The sequence below is a fragment of the Tachypleus tridentatus genome, chromosome 3 (genome assembly GCF_004210375.1).
Source record: "Tachypleus tridentatus isolate NWPU-2018 chromosome 3, ASM421037v1, whole genome shotgun sequence".
Taxonomy (NCBI): domain Eukaryota; kingdom Metazoa; phylum Arthropoda; class Merostomata; order Xiphosura; family Limulidae; genus Tachypleus; species Tachypleus tridentatus.
The window spans coordinates 73,327,905-73,340,143 of record NC_134827.1 but is presented as its reverse complement, the minus strand read 5'-3'; the positions used below and the strand labels follow the sequence as shown (position 1 = coordinate 73,340,143).

The 12,239-nt window shown below is 31.7% G+C and overlaps 1 pseudogene across 1 annotated transcript in view; it reads right to left on the bottom strand.

Moving 5' to 3' along the window:
- LOC143247172 (sodium-dependent dopamine transporter-like) overlaps positions 1-11,836 on the bottom strand; it is a 94,981-nt pseudogene extending 83,145 nt beyond the window's left edge. Inside the window, exon 1 of the transcript XR_013026419.1 lies at positions 11,673-11,836. The product of XR_013026419.1 is annotated as a sodium-dependent dopamine transporter-like (transcript). The remainder of the gene's footprint in view (positions 1-11,672) is intronic.
- Between the last annotated feature and the right edge of the window lie 403 nt (positions 11,837-12,239).

Below are 12,239 nucleotides of genomic sequence, written 5' to 3'. Positions count from 1 at the left end.
AAATAATATTAATTTTTTTAGTAAATTGTTTTCAATGATAATTCATTTTTATAAAAAGTATATTTCAATACATACCTGAACGATTCCAAATTACCTAATAGTAATAATGTTAGCGAGAAACAGGTTTCTCGTCGCATTAGTATTTCGGCCAAAATCCTATGTTCCGTATTTTATACGATATATGTTTTGATATTGACTTAAACGTATCCTTGGACATTCTGAACTAGCTTTTGGAAGTGGTAAAATATATCCTTCGCCACTGTAAATTAGCTGCTGTAATAATGGGTTGCAAAGTCTTCTGGATCATATCGAATATATGTACAAGTTTCGCAGTCACCATTATAATCGGGTCTCTTTGCAGGTGTTTCATTTCTGCTGCAACACGTGCACACTTTTCAATTCGTAAATTAGCGGTGGAAGTTTTATCTGTTTACTAACATGCTTATATATCGTTGTTCGTATAGCAAGTGAAAGATATTTCAAAAGTGGTGTTTATCATAAACAAACTGTTCAAGGTTCGTGTTTTTTATGACAGTGCTGTTCTCACAACGATTGAATAATCAGTGACAATAGATGTTCCTCGTTCTATGAAGAAAAAACTAACATAAAACATCCTGAGACGTCGTGGACTTCACAGTAATTTTATTGAAAGTAATAATAGTAAAAGTTGAAGAATCCACCCCTCAAGTCTCAAAGCTTGGTTTGTCTAAGAAACTAATGGTAACAGTCTTGCTATTTGTTGAAAAACAATCACAGTTCTTAAGAAACAAGTTAGTTTCAACCCTTGACTAAGTCTGTCTATACCTATAACTCAGGTGTTTTAAATTCTACCAAGTAGCAGTCTGTTCGTGCTAATCTGGAAACTCGTTAAATATCTCACTGCATGTGTGCACCAAACAGAACCTGCTCTCATAACTGAGAACTGAAGACAGACAACAGTTATGAATTAACTATAATATGGTGACTGTAAAGTGAAACGACAACACTTCTCCCAAATTGTAAACGTTTTCCTGTTATAAACACAGTAATTTGTTTACATCAGTTTTATTTTTTACCTAATTTAATTTCACTTTAATGCTTTAAGATAAATCAAAGTTATGGAAACGCTAAAAAAAAACTTAGATCATAACTATCTCAAAACTATCACATGTACAGAAAGGTTAAATGGTTCATACAACAACATTTCTTCACTATTTAAACTAACTAGTTAGATCAGTATCTGTTAATATTTTTGTAGTCTTGTTTATGATTCACAATGCTTTATTACCTACTAAGACAACTTAAACTTTATATTTTCAATATTAATTGTTATTTGTGTATTAATTCCAGTTTTCCTCTCTTTAACCATGTGCGAGAAGGATGTGTGTTTGACATTACATGACATACATTAGTTTTATACAATATTCTCAATAATTTCTATATCATTAATTTACAACCCGATAAGCCAGTTTCTTATTTATTTCTTTGCTATATATATAAAACGTATTACGTTGGTGTAAAAATAAGATTTTGACCTAGAGGGAAATAAGGGACAGAGCAACTACTTAGTTGTTTCTTAAATGCACGTGGCCCGGCATGGCCAAGCGTGTTAAGGCGTGCGACTTAATCTGAGGGTCGCGGGTTTGCATCCCGGTCGCGCCAAACATGCTTGCCCTTTCAGCCGTGGGGGCGTTATAATGTTACGGTCAATCCCACTATTCGTTGGTAAAAGAGTATCCCAAGAGTTGGCGGTGGGTGGTGATGACTAGCTGCCTTCCCTCTAGTCTTACACTGGCCAGGTGGTTAAGGCATTCGACTCGTAATCAGAAAGTCGCGGTTTCAAATCCCCGTTACACCAAACATGCTCGCCCTTTCAGCCGTGGGGGTCAATCCCATTATTCGTTAGTAAAAGAGTAGCCCAAGAGTTGGCGGTGGGTGATGATGACTAGCTGCCTTCCCTCTAGTCTTACACTGCTAAATTAGGGACGGCTAGCACAGATACTCCTCGAGTAGTTTTGTGCGAAATTCCAAAAACAAACAAACTTAAATGCACGAAAGAAGTAAAAACTGCCTGTTCCTAATATGGGGTATGTCCACAACAGAATTTTTGAAAACACAGAAGCAGTTTCCAGTTTTCCCTACATTCCGACAGGATAGGCGAATCGGAGAGATTGCTAAATGTATTATTATTGATGCTGTAAGTTTTGCAGCTGAAAACTGGACCAGTTAATCTAGTAAAAGAGGATGGTACTTTTACAACCATCGTATAGACAGTTTGATTACATATAAATCTGTGGTCATGTCATTCAACGACTTGAAGTGTATATCTTTGTATGGAATTCCACGCATGGTTTTTTTCTTTCTGCAGGTGTTTGAAGTATGTGAACGGAAAGTATGACTGGAAGCCTTATTATTGATGAGCCACATCCTATTGTCTTTTTGTACAAAATAATAATTCCTGTTTGGTACAAATGTTCAAGAACATTTATCTCTTTGTGAGCAGAGTCCACTTCGACCTCTGTTTTCATCCTTCTGACCCCTAGCTTGACCTCACCTCACAAGACTGTGAAGACTATTAATCCATTTGATTAGTTTTGCGGCATTCCACAAAAACTTCTGACAATTATTTTGACACGTTGACTAGTAAAAAAATGACTCGAATCTTGTTACAATTATCGAGATGCATAAGGTTTGGTTGAATGTCACCACACACTGCCATTCATCCACGGCTTGATATCATTCATACAGTTGTTCTTACCCGTCATGGTTATGTCTTGAAAGCAACTTGTATACATGCGACTTGTTTCGTTTTTCCATATAGTTGTTTTTCTTGATTATGTTACGTACTGTTAATTGGAACACGCAACCGGTTTTTTCACATTTTTTCAAGAAACTTCTAAGTAGTTGCTCTGTCCTGTATTTCCCTCTAGGTCAAAATCTTATTTTTACACCAACGTAATACGTTTTATATATATAGTAAAGAAAGAAATAAGAAACTGGCTTATCGGGTTGTAAATTAATGACACAGAAATTATTGAGAATATTGTATAAAACTAATGTATGTCATGTAATGCCAAACACACATCCTTCTCGCACATGGTTAAAGAGAGGAAAACCGGAATTAATACACAATTAACAATTAATGTTGAAAAGATAAAGTTTAAGTTGTCTTAGTGGGTAATAAAGCATTGTGAATCATAAACAAGACTACAAAAATATTAACAGATACAGATCTAACTAGTAAGTTTAAATAGTGAAGAAATGTTGTTGTATGAACTATTTAACCTTTCCGTGTATGTGATGGCCAAACCTTTTGAGATAGTTGTGATCTGTTTGATTAGAAAGTACTGATAACTTACTTTAGGAAAGTAAAACTCGTTATGTTCAAGAGACTTTGCAATTTTTTAACACGTAGAATAAATGAAAATACAACTTTTACCAAAGAAAAATCTATTTTACTTTATAAAGTTTTAATTCTCTAGAACAAGATTCCGGGAACTTTCTGATACAACTTAATCAGAACTTAAATTCATACAACTTAATGAATATACGCGCTAAGCCACAAAAACGAAATAATTACAGCAGTAACGCTCATACAATTAACCCTTACGACTTAATGATTGAATTAAAACTGAATATGACATCTCTCAAATTTCTCAGTGTTTAAGAAATCCGTATCTTACTGAACCAAATAAAGGTTGGCCTCGCTAAATTCATTGCCAAAAACACACACCTAACAGCGGAGCCAAAGCCCTATCAGGTTATGAAGTGATCTTTGGAAAAATCATTGAAATAGAAGTTTCAGAAATGTATAAGCTTCCGCTGAGGATCAGTAGCTAAAAACTACCTTTCCGTTAATCTAATCTATAGTGCCGATCCGTCATTAGAAGTGACATGGTTCACGACCAGTCACTCCCACCAAAAAAGTCGAAAAATGGCGCTGGGCGCTTTAATGTTGTCAGTGCGTTATAAGAGTAACGGTAAACTTCACAACTCGGTGTGACAGTTATAACTCGAGAGTTAGTGGTGGGTGGTGTTGATCAGCTGCCTTTCACTATTTTATCACTTTAAAAACAAATCATTTTTCAAATGAAAGTTCTTCAATCATCACCATTTAACTTTTTACAAATCATTGTCAACACCTGTGTAAAAAATTACCATGTTTGCCTTTTTAAGCTGAAATTTTTCTGTTGATAAAGACAAATCTTGTTTCTATTAAGAATTAAAAAAAAATTAAAATGTATTTGATGAAATTCATAAGAACAAAAATTAAACAGAAGCCTCAATTAAAGAGATGGATAAGATTATTATATAATGAATTTGTATCAAACTACAGGGTGTTCGGTAAGTCACTGTGCACTTATATATTTATTAACAGACAAAACTGCACAGTGACTTTCCGAACACCCTGTATATTTTAATATGGTTTATACTCACGTCGTCAGTGGGTTTTCAAATGTTAGTCCTAAATATATGTGAAAAACGGCTCGTTTGGGTTGAGAAACGTTTTTTACGAAGAAGAGCGAACAACGTTTCGACCTTCTTCGGTCATCGTCAGGTTCACAAAGAAAGGAAGAGGTAACTGACCAGAAGCTGACCACATGTTTGAAAGGGGTTGTATAACTGAGTGTCGGAATGTAGAGGGCGTGCTTAGATGTTTGAATATATAATTTTATATTATTTATTTTATTATTATTATTATTTATTATCTTATTTTTAACATAGGTATATAGGTGTTCCTTTGTATTGGGTTATTTTGGGCTTGAGTTGTTGTATAAGTAAGGCTTCTTCAATTTTGCGTTTGTTTATGTTTGTTTCTTTATTAAGTATTTGAGAGTTTTCTATGATTATGTTGTGTTTATTTGACTTGCAGTGTTCGAAAACGTGTGAAGCTGACTTTTTATGTTATTTTAATCTGGTTTTCATTTTTCTACTTGTTTCTCCAATATAGAAGTCGTGTCAGTTATCACATTGTATTTTATAAATAATGTTGGTGTGGTGTTTGTCAGTGTAGTTTTTACATAGTATAGACCTCAGTTTTGTGCCTGGTTTTTGAATAAACTTGGTATTAATTGGAATGTCGTATTTTGTTACTAGTTTTTGCCAAATGTTGGTTATTTTTCTGCTGATGTCGGGAATACATGGTATGCAGCAGTATATAGTTTCGTGATTTTTTGATTCGTGAGATATATTTACTTTTGTTGGTTGATTTTACTTTCTGTCTAGGTGTGTGCGTATAATGTTTTCTACGGTTTGTGGAGCAAACTTATTGATGTCGATGAAGTATTGTTTTATTTTGTCTAACTCATCGTTAATTTTATATGGTGAGCATAGTTTTTATGGCTGTGTTTATTTGGTTTCTTAGTATGTTGAGTTTTTGTTCTGTTTCATGTACTGAGTCCCAAGGAATGTATAGTCCAGGTTGGGTGATTTTCCGGTGGATTTCTGTTTTGAATTGTGTGTCAGTTCTTGTAATTTTGAGGTTAAGAAATGATATTTGATTGCTTTTTTCTTCTTAACATGTGAAGTTAATGTTGGGATGTATAGCGTTAATGTGATTGAAAAAATTAAGTGTGTGTTCTGTAGATGTGAATCCCGCAATCGTCTCGTCTACATATCTGTACCTGAATAGTGGTGGATGTAATGCTGTGTTAATTGCTTGTGTTTCAACTTGTATCATAAAAATATTGGCTAAAACTGGTGACACTGGGTTGCCCATGCTTAGGCCATTTTTTCGTATATAGTAGTGGTTGTTGAACATGAAGTTTGTCTTCATCGTGATGAATTATATAACGGTTGCTAATTGGTTACTGGGAATGTCTATAGATGGGTTTGGGTCTCGAATATAGAGTTCCAAGGCTATCCTGCAGGCTTCAGCGGTTGGAACTTCTGTAAAGAGGGATATGACCTCGAAACTGGCCATTAAGGCTTTATGATTAAGTTGATTAAGATTAGACTTGAAATTAAAAGAGTCTTTGATAAATGAGCTGGCTGATGTTACATATTTGGAGAATGCCCATGCTATGTATTTACCAAGATTGTAATTAAACGATTCATATGTGGACATTATTGGTCGTAATGGACAATCTGGTTTATGAGGTTTGGGGATGCCGTATATTTGTGATGTGCGTGAGTCGGTTTTACGTAGGTAGGAATAAAGTGTTTGTGAAATTGTGTTGGCTTTTTCATTTTTAGTAGTATTTTGTTTAGTTGCGTTTCGTATGTCTTTGTTAGATTTGTGTGTATTGGTTTAAATTTGTTAGTGTCTGATAGGATGTTCTTCATTTTTTGGATGTGAACAATTCGTGTTCACTCTGACGATAGCATCACCTTTATCTGCTTTTAGAATTTTTATGTTTTATGTCTTATTTTAAGTTTTAATGGAATTAATGTTTCTTTTTGTAGGATTGCTTTTTAGCTTTCTGTTTTGTGAAATTATGTTGATGGTTTTGTGAGAAAATTCTTTTAAAAAATCGTTTAAGATGTTGTTTTTAGGTGTTTCTGGAAAATATAAATTTTAATTTTTCCTGGGAAGTTTGGCTGTTGGATGTCAATAAAATTATCTAAGTTGTCTTCTTTCTGTTGGTTGTTTTCTTGTTTTTGTTTTCTGTGGAAAGTATCAAGAGTTCCCTGGCTAGATCTTCTAAACATGTTTTGATTTTTAAGGTTGGAATGTACCGAGGTGCTATTGCAAAGTTGAGTACTTTGTTAAATAGATGTATCTCGTCTGTGTTTAATTGTCGGTCGGATCTGTTAATTATGAGGTTAGTCAACGATTTGTGTGGTGTCTTTTCTGTTGTTTGCATCTTAGTTTTTCTAGTTTTTTGTTGTGGCAGATCTTTTTGTCTCTGTCATTCCTAATGTTGATTTGGATTATGTTTCGTTGTATAAGTCCGTAAATCTCTGATTTATACAGCTTACCAGTTGATGGTCTAGGTTCATTTTTTTTTTGTAAGTCATGTAGTTCTTTGTATTTCGTGTTCAATATGGCTTTAAGTAGTTTTTTCTGGAAATTTTGGATAATGTTTGTGTATTTATTAAATATTTTTGATATTTTTCGAACATTGCAAGTCAAATAAACACAACATAACCATAGGAAACAGTCAAATACTAAATAAAAAAAACAAACATAAACAAACGCAAAATTAAAGAAGCCTTACTTATGCAACAACTCAAGCCCAAAATAAACCAATACAAAGGAACACCTTTATACCTATATTAAAAATAAGATAATAAATAATAATAATAATAAAATAAATAATATAAAATTATATATTCAAACATCTAAGCACGCCCTCTACATTCCGACACTCAGTTATACAACCCCTTTTCAAACATGTGGTCAGCTTTCGGTCAGTTACCTCTTCCTTTCTTTGTGAACCTGACGATGACCGAAGAACGTTGTTCGCTCCTTTACGTAAAAGAGTTTCTCAACCCAAACGATCCGTTTTTACACATATATTTTTCTCTACAAGTGGGTTTTCTCGACATCACTAAATGTTAGTCCTACTCATCTGCTTAAGGAGAATTCTAATTCAGGTCAATGTTGTTGTTTTTCTATACCTTAAAAAGTGTCTCCTGCAACAATAAAGGTGTTCACCTAACTGACGTGAAATTTGATCTTAAAACGAAACTAGTCGTGGAGTCAAACAAAATATTTTAAACACGTATGAATCATATAAAGAATAGTTCCACGTTTCAGGTATATTTTTACTGATCTCTATTAAAATAATAATGTTACCAAACACTTTAAACATCTTGCTTACCGTAAAACACAGTAAGTTACTGGTAAAACAAATATTACATATAATATTATTCTATAATATTAAATCCTTGTATTAAAAAGTATTGATAGTAAGACAGTGCTTAAACAAGTATTTCTCAAAACGATATTCTAAAATTCTTGAAACCTTGTATTAACAAGAATAGATAGTAAGACAATGATGAAACAAATGTTTCACGTGACGATATTCTAAAACACTTAAAAACCTGACTAACAAGTGTAGATAGTAACACAGTAGCAGACCAGTATTTCATACAACAATAATATAAAACACTTAAATCCTTGTACTGAAAAGTATCTATATTAAGTTAGGAGTGAAACAAGTATTTGTCATAACGATATTCTGAAACACTTGAAACCTAGTAATAACAACTATAGGTAGTAAGTTAGTGTTAAAACAATTATTACACATAACGATATTCTGAAACACTTGAAACCTAGTAATAACAACTATAGGTAGTAAGTTAGTGTTAAAACAATTATTACACATAACGATATTCTGAAACACTTGAAACCTAGTAATAACAACTATAGGTTGTAAGTTAGTGTTAAAACAATTATTACACATAACGATATTCTGAAACACTTGAAACCTAGTAATAACAACTATAGGTTGTAAGTTAGTGTTAAAACAATTATTTCACATAACGATATTCTGAAACACTTGAAACCTAGTAATAACAACTATAGGTAGTAAGTTAGTGTTAAAACAATTATTACACATAACGATATTCTAAAACATTAAAACCGTGTTCTAACAAGTATTTCTCAAAACGATATTCTAAAACTCTTGTAGTCAAGTATTAACAAAAATATATAGTAAGACAATGGTAAAACAAATATTTCACGTAACGATATTCTGAAACATTGAAAGCCTTGTGCTTACAAGAATAGAGAGTAAGTCAGTGGTAAGACGAGTATTTCACATAAATATATTCTAAAACATTTAAAACATTCTACTATCAAGAATAGTTGGTAAGTTAGCGGTAAAACAAGTTTTTAACATAGCGTTATTCTAAATCACTTGAAATCTTGTACTAACAGGCATAGATATGAAGACAGTGGTAAAACAAGTATTTCACTTAATGATATTGTTAAACACTTAAAACCTTGTACCAACAAGTAGAGATAGTGTGTTATGGGTAAAACAAGAACTTTGCCTGACGATTTCCTAAAACTTTTAAAACCCTGTATTAAAAAGTATAGATAGTAAGTTAGTGGAAAAACAAGTATTTAACATAACGATATTCTAAAACACTAAAAAACCTTCTACTAACACGTAGTAAGATATTCGCATGACAAGTATTTCTCATGACGATATTTTAAAACATTTGACACTTTGTACTAACAAGTTTAGATTGTAATATATTAGTATAACAAGTATTTCACATGATGATATTCTAATACACTTGAAACCTTGTTGCAACAAATATAGATTGCAAGATAGCTGTAAAACATGTATTTCACATAACGATAGTCAAAATCATTTAAAACCTTGTACTAAAAGTATATATAGTAAGTGAGTGGTTAAACAACCATTTCACTCAACGATATTCTAAAACTCTTAAAACCTTGTACTATCAAGTATATATAGTGAAACAGTGGTGTAACAAGTATTTCATATAACGATATTCTAATACACTTCCAACGTTTTACTAACAAGTATAGATGGTAAGTTAGTGGTAAAACAAGTATTTCACATTACGATATTATAGGACAATTGAAACTTTATATTAACAAGTATAGATAGTAAGTTAGTGGTAAAAAGTGGTATTTCTTATAATAATATTCTAAAATACTTGAAACCTAGTACTAAAAAAAGTATAGACAGTAAAACATTATTAAAAGAAGTATTGATAATGATATTTTAAAGCACTTCAAACCAAGTTCTAAAAAGTATAGATATAAAGTTAGTGGTAAAGCAAGTATTTCACATAACGATATTCTAAAGCACTTGGATCCTAGTACTAACAATTATGGATAGTAAGTACTAAAAAAAGTATAGATACTAAGACAGTATTAAAACAATTATTTCACATAATGATCTTTTAAAGCACTTGAAACCTAATATTAACCAGCGTAGATAGTACATTAGCTGTGAAACAAGTATTTCACATATGGATATTCTAATTCACTTAAAACCTAGAACTAACATGTATATTTACAGCAAGTTGCAGTTAAAATAAGTACTTCACTTAAAGATATCCTAAAACATTTAAAACCCTGCACTAACAAGTATAGATACTAAGTTATTAATAAAAACAAGTATTTGTCATAAAGATATTTTAAAATAGTTGAAACCTTCTAATAACAAGTGTAGATAGTAAGACAGTAGTATAACAAGTTTTTAACACAATGATAATCTAATACACTTAAAACCTCTTTCTAACTAGTATAGATTGTAAGACAATGGTAAAACAAATACTTTACATAATAATGTACTAAAATCTTAAAACTCTGTATTAATAAGTATTGATTTTAAGTTAATTGGAAAAGAAACATTTCACATAACGATATTCTAAAACAAGTATATATAATAAAACAGTGGTATAACAAACATTTCACATAACGATATTCTAAAACAAGTATATATAGTAAAACAGTGGTATAACAAACATTTCACATAACGATATTCTAAAACAAGTATATATAGTAAACAGTGGTATAACAAACATTTCACATAACGATATTCTAAAACAAGTATATATAGTAAACAGTGGTATAACAAACATTTCACATAACGATATTCTAAAACAAGTATATATAGTAAACAGTGGTATAACAAACATTTCACATAACGATATTCTAAAACAAGTATATTTGGTAAAACAGTGGTATAACAAGTATTTCACATAACGATATTCTAAAACAAGTATATATAGTAAAACAGTGGTATAACAAGCATTTCACATAACGATATTCTAAAACAAGTATATATAGTGAAACAGTGGTATAGCAAGCATTTCACATAACGATATTCTAAAACAAGTATATATAGTAAAACAGTGGTATAACAAGTATTTCACATAACGATATTCTAAAACAAGTATATATAGTGAAACAGTGGTATAGCAAGCATTTCACATAACGATATTCTAAAACAAGTATATATAGTAAAACAGTGGTATAACAATTATTTCACATAACGATATTCTAAAATACTTGAATCCTTGCGAAAACAACCAGTGGTAAAACAATTATTTCAAATAACGATATTCCAAAACACTTAGAACATTCTACTAACAAGTATAGATAGTAAAACAGTGGTATAACAAGTATTTCATATAACTAATAAGTACAGAGAGTAAGTTAGTAGTAAATCAACTATTTCATATGATGATATTCTAAAACACTCGAAACGTTGTACCAGCAAGTATCGATAACACGTTAGTGGTAAAACAAGTACTTTACTTAACAAAATCCTGAAACACTTAAAACCCTGTACTAATAAGTATAGAGAGTAAGTTAGTGGTAAAACAAGTATTTCACATAATGATATTCTATACGACTAAAAAAACCTTCTACTAACAAATATAGACGATATTCTAAAACAATTGAAACGTTGTACTAATAAGTACAGAGAGTAAGTTAGTAGTAAATCAACTATTTCATATGATGATATTCTAAAACACTCGAAACGTTGTACCAGCAAGTATAGATAACACGTTAGTGGTAAAACAAGTACTTTACTTAACAAAATCCTGAAACATTTAAAACCCTGTACTAATAAGTATAGAGAGTAAGTTAGTGGTAAAACAAGTATTTCACATAATGATATTCTATACGACTAAAAACCTTCTTCTAACAAATATAGACAGCAAAGCAGTGTTATAACAAGTATTTCACATAACTATATTTTAAAACACTGAAAACCTTATACTAACAAGTATACAGTGGTAATGTAGCTTACCTTTTTTGTATTTCCTTTTTGCTCGTGAGAAATTTTAGTATTTGACATACAAACTGGTATTATTCTTCATATTTAACATTGTTTCGTAAAGACTAACCATAGAAGTGGGAGAACTAGACTGGTAACAATTACTCCGTGTGTAAAGTGTGACCATCCCAACACGACGTACCAGAAGCTCGGACTTCACGAGCTCGTCGGGTTCTCTTTTATATAGGAGAGAACCTTACCAGTTGAAACGTCGACCACGCCCGCCGCTAACTTGAAGTAGCACGTGCATCTGTAAAAATTATAATACAGAAGTCTATGACAGCATCCAGGTGTCCGTTTTCTGTAGAATTAGTGATGTAAAATTAGTGAGAAGTTTGAACAATTATAAACTTCTGAAAATAGTCCATACTCTATGACAATTTAAAATATGTCTTAATATCGAGAAGCGACATTTATGCACAGGTTTTCCGACAAATACTTTTCACATTGTGAGAAGTCTCATTTGCAGGTATGGGAGAATGTCCCTTGAATACGTCAGAAATGAGGTTGAAAGTTACTTGAGCATATTGCTAGTTATTT